This window comes from Palaemon carinicauda, chromosome 28, assembly GCF_036898095.1.
Source record: "Palaemon carinicauda isolate YSFRI2023 chromosome 28, ASM3689809v2, whole genome shotgun sequence".
Lineage (NCBI taxonomy): Eukaryota > Metazoa > Arthropoda > Malacostraca > Decapoda > Palaemonidae > Palaemon > Palaemon carinicauda.
The window spans coordinates 89018294-89023942 of NC_090752.1; the positions used below are offsets into that span (position 1 = coordinate 89018294).

The following is a 5649-nucleotide window of genomic DNA, read 5'->3' on the forward strand; positions in this document are numbered from 1 at the left end:
TTACATGTCCAAGTATTTAGATTTTCCTAATATTTTGTTAGAATATGTCACGCATAAAAGAGTATTAGCTTAGCATAGTTAATAGTTACCAAATATTAAACATTATATCTGTACTTTATATATTTCACTCATAAGAATTGCAATAAACGGTTTTCTTATTGGTTGGTTTTGCGCAGAACCATCTTCTCTCTAACCCAATTTGGATTCCTTACGTTTCTTTATCTCTTGTGAACTTGTATTCAGATGTATTTAGTGAATGGAAAGGGACCAATTACATAGCGTAAATGTCTTAGCAAGCATTGGATTTGTTACTAGAGATAATTTCAAGAAATATGAACTATGTTTTCAAAATGATTATGTCATCACTGTCCTCCCTAACAGCAACAGAGGAAACAATGGCTTTGAAATAACGGAGCCAACAGCTGCTCAAGACAGAAGAGGACTCTAATTGCCAACATTCTTCTTCCTAATTACCAACTTAATTCATAAATGAAAATTCGTGGTACATTAAATTTCGTTTATAGATTGTGACTGCCACGTTCATTCATACCAGTATCTCAGAATTGAGTTAAAGTTATGATTTTATTTTTAAAGAAAGGCAAATGGACTAAACATCACTGGCATAATTACACTAATACATAAGTCACTATGTATGTATGTGTATATATATATATATATATATATATATATATATATATATATACACAATATAAAATATATGTCTACAGTATAATATATATATGTATGCATCATTCCTATCTATATACACACACGCACACACACACACACACACACACACATATATATATATATATATATATATATATATATATATATATATATATATATAAAAGTATATATATAAATTTTATAGTATTTTAAATTGTATCTTTACCTGAGATAGTTCCAACAAAATATCGTCAAAATGATTGACAACTAGCCAGGTCCCTTGTAACATTATTTCTTTAACAGAATTACCTCCCGACTCAGGTTCCCTTTTGATGTTCCTTTTACCCTGAAATTGTTTAACGTAGCTCAGCGTTTTTTTTTTTTTCACCATGATATAATTATTATTAAATAACTTAAGATATTATTATTATTATTATTATTAGTATTAGTATTTTTATTTTTATCATTATTATTACTTACTAAGGTACAACCCTATTTGGAAAAGCCGGATGCTATAAGCCCAAGGGTTCCAAAATGGGAAAGAGTAGTCCAGTGAGGAAAAGAAACAAGAGGAGTAATGAAAAAATAAAATAAAATATTTTAACAACAGTAACAACATTAGAATAAATCTTTCATATATGAACTATAAAAACTTAAAAAAGGGAAGATGAATAAGAGAGAATAGTGTGCTCGAGTGTACCCTCAAGCAAGAGAACTCAACCCAAATGAATTATTTGTAGGACATGAATTGTCAGCGACACAAATTTAAAAAGAAAAAAAAACATTGGCTAAATTGTTAATTATTTCATTTTATTTTAGCTTTGATAGATTTTTTAAATTAATTTTTCTTGGATTACCGTCTTTCTCGACGTTCAGTAAGTATGAGTTGAAGATTTCTGATAATGGCTCAATTATGATGTCCAGGAAAGTATTTTCTCGTTTAAATTGGCGTCTGTAAGTAGCATTGATAACGTGTAATTTGAAAGGATTTCTAATCAACCGAAAATAACTCTCTCTCTCTCTCTCTCTCTCTCTCTCTCTCTCTCTCTCTCTCTCTCTCTCTCTCTCTCTCGTACATCCGGTGGCGATATTTTCTCGATAATACTGACACTAGACATACCACTACTGTCATTACCAGTATTATACCAACTACTGCAGCCACTGCGACATTTGAAGTCCTAGAAATCCCTTGTAACATGAATTCAATATCTTGAGTGTTTGTGAAGCAACAGGAAATCAAAAGCCAGTAGCCGCTGTTATCCTCATAGCCCAGGCAGAACTTATAGTGCGTTTCAGGCTGTAGGCGGCTAATTGTAAATCTCTTCCTGAGAGAACTCGCTGTTCTGGTGTCCAGTTTTTCAATTTCTGTACCATTGTCATCAACTTCTGTAACTGTGATCTTGTACGTTGGAAAAGCTCGGCGTTCTGTTCCATTCCAAACTAAAGTAACAAATGTAGATGAAACACGTATTGGAAACAGATGTATATCAATTCCTGTCACATTGAGGGCAATGGAAAAGTTGGTTTTGCCAACTGAATTAAAGGCAAAGCAGGTGTACTTTCCACCATCTGTGGGTTGTAAATGGTAGTATATCAGAGTCCCTGGTGAAAAGAATCTTCGACGTACTTCATTTAGAGTTGAATTGACATACGTTCCATCTGGCAACTTCCAATACAAGTTGGGAATAGGATATCCGAGAGCTCTACATTCGAGAATCTTCTTTTCTCCCACTTTTCCCAAGACAGTTTCCGTCCTTGTTAAGTTGAGTATGTTGGGAATGCACACCTTTGGAATTTTCATGATATCTAGATCCTTAAGTAGTTTATGTGCTAGATTGGGTGGAGTTTGACATACCAATTGTCAGGTTCAACAATTAGATTAGCTTCATCTTTGTCCGAAATGAGATTATGTAACCATCTGATATTACAGTCACATCGAAAAGGGTTGCCATATAAGGACATCTGTGTATCCTCTGGTAGAAATCGAAGCATTTCCTTTTGCAAACCTTGTATGTTATTATTGTGAAGTTGTAATTCTAAAAGAGAGTCGACGTCTTTAAAGGCTCGAGGATCAATGTAAGTGAGTTGCTTATTGTCTGTTATTTGAATGAAAGTAATGTTATCTAGACTGTAGAAGGCTTTGGCATCAATAATGATTAGCTCTGGCTTCTGACTTAAACTGATTCTGGTAACGCTGAGGTGCGAAAAGTCCAAGGGTTTCAGTTTTGTAAGGGGATTTTGGTCCAGAGTTAAAGTTTCCAGCAATGATAAGCTCTGGAAAGCAGTTGTTGGCCTTCTTGAAAGGAGGTTATCCTCCATATTTAAGACTTGGAGGCTCACTAGACCTGAAAATGCTCTTGGATCGACAATAGAAATCCTGTTTCTTGACAAGTGAAGTCTATGCAAAGAAACTAGAGCTCGGAAAACCGATGATGGAATGTTATGGATTCTGTTGTGTGCAAGGTTTAGAGCAACTAGATTTCCTAGTCCATGAAACCATTCCTCGTATAGCGATCCAAGGAGGTTGTGCTCGAGATCGAGTATCTGTAGATTAAGCAGGTCGATTAGAGCTTCGTCTTCAATGTAGTTAATTTTGTTATTAGAAAGTATTAGATGTTTTAGGCCTTTGGGGCCTCTTAGATTATCATGGAAGATGGTGGAAACTGAATTTTTACCAATATTCAAGTAACTCAATTTCGACATATTCTGGAACATTTCACCTCTACCAAAAGACTTGATTCTGTTTCCAGACAGATCGAGCTCCTGCAGTTCATTAAGGTGAGAAATACTGTCAAGCACATTGAATATGGAGTTACCCTTGAGGTTTAGTGCTTGCAGGTCTTTAGGTAGTACTTCTGGAAAGTTCTTCATCCCCGTAAAGGAACAATTTATGGTTTTTAGGTCTTGGTGTAGGTGGCTGGACCGAATGACTCCGCAAATGCAATTCTCAGTGCACGAGGAGTTGTAGCCATATGCTTTTACTTCTTCTGTTGTCATGCCAGCCGTACTGATTATGCAGGTGTAGACGGTCGATGTCACCAAAATGTATCTAAGTTGGGCCGCCATTTTCATCTTTCTCTCCTTTTTCATGGTGGGAAGAAGCTAATGCAGTTAAGATAACCATAGATGATGGAATTTTTTGTTGGCTTAATTCGATAATCCTAAATCAAGCAACACGTAGAAAACAGATATATGTATATAGGCGAAATCCTCAATAGACGACTAGTTCTTCGAAGGTAACATCTAATCGTCATGAAGTTCTTAATTCATCTCTGCACTTTCATTCATCAGCTGAGTTTTTGACACCTGAAAATAAAGATATTATTATTATTATTATTATTATTATTATTATTATTATTATTATTATTATTATTATTTTGGTAGAAGACCCTCTTTCAAGCATGTTTCATCCGGCAAAGAGCATTTCCATTGATGTCCAACATATTTAGTACTGAGAAAAAAAAAAAAAAAAAAAAACAAGCCGTTGAAAAGCTCTACTCTAAGATAAATGCCACTGAGGCAGCAATAATTTTCAGTGAAACATTATTATTATTATTATTATTATTATTATTATTATTATTATTATTATTATTATTATTATTATTATTATTCCCTTTTTAATGATGTTCTGGGAGGGATATGCACTTAATTGGATCTATATATATATATATATATATATATATATATATATATATATATATATATATATATATATATATATATATATATATATATACATATATATATAATATATATATATATATATATATATATATATATATATATATATATAGATATAAATATATATATATATATATATATATATATATATATATATATACACACCTACACAAGTACAAAAAAAGGAAATTACAGAGACCGTCAAGTCACTAAGGGGAGGCACATGATCGCTACTGAATTACACAGTAAAATTTATTTTTCTCTTCAAGAATGATACGTTAACGAACGACCTTGTAACTTCAGATTGCTTTATTTTGTAACGTTACAGAAATAGAATACATGATTATGCCCAAACCCTCCGTGAACTCAACTGATGAAATTTGCGAAGATCAATTTGTGAATGTTAAATTTTAGATAGGAGCAAAAGGGGAATGATAAGGCAGTTATGGAATGTGAACATTATCAGCACTTCTGAAACCATTATTTTTTAATAAAAGCCGTTTTAAAGAGGGTCTCCAGTCCAAATGTTATTATTTAACATGTTCTAATTGTAAAACAAGCTTTTATAAAATTATATATATATATATATATATATATATATATATATATATATATATATATATATATATATATATATATATATATACATGAGGGGGAAAATGAAAACATGAAATAGCAAATTAATAGCAAACAAATATTTAATGACGTAAACAAACATTAAAAAACTAACAATGGATTATTAGATTTTAAGGTAGTTTTACGTCGTAGTACAAATACGCCATAAAATAAGGAGTATTACAAAGAACTCTAGTACTGAATTCTTATCGTTCAAATATGCATGTAACTATAATAGCAGAGATTTAAAGTGACCGTAAAAAGATGTTATGCAAACTAATTTTAGGATATGAAATAACCTCTAACTTTCTTGAAATTTAGTATCACTCTTATTACTATAATAGCAGAGATTAACGTAACTGTAAATAGATGGTATTTGAACTGATTTTAGGATATGAAATAAACTTTAACTTTCTTGAAATTTATGATCATCTTATGCTGAATAAAATGTAATACTCTTAAGGTTTATTTGTAAGGTTTTTTTTTTCTTAAACCGGAGTTGAGGTAACTATCTATGAAAAAATTTGAGAAAATATTTTACAAATTTACATAAATTTCATTCTAGTTCGCGAAGGCTCTCTTCTTTTGCATATTTTATGGGACTCAGTCTATAGCACACAAATTAAGTTATGGATTAGTGTTATATTTTTAAGGCTTCTGCTATATACAGTTATTTTAACTGTA

The 5649-nt window shown here is 31.7% G+C and overlaps 1 pseudogene; it reads right to left on the bottom strand.

Moving 5' to 3' along the window:
• Nucleotides 1–1738: 1738 nt before the first annotated feature.
• Nucleotides 1739–3759, bottom strand: LOC137621934 (leucine-rich repeat neuronal protein 3-like; annotated as a pseudogene).
• Between the last annotated feature and the right edge of the window lie 1890 nt (nucleotides 3760–5649).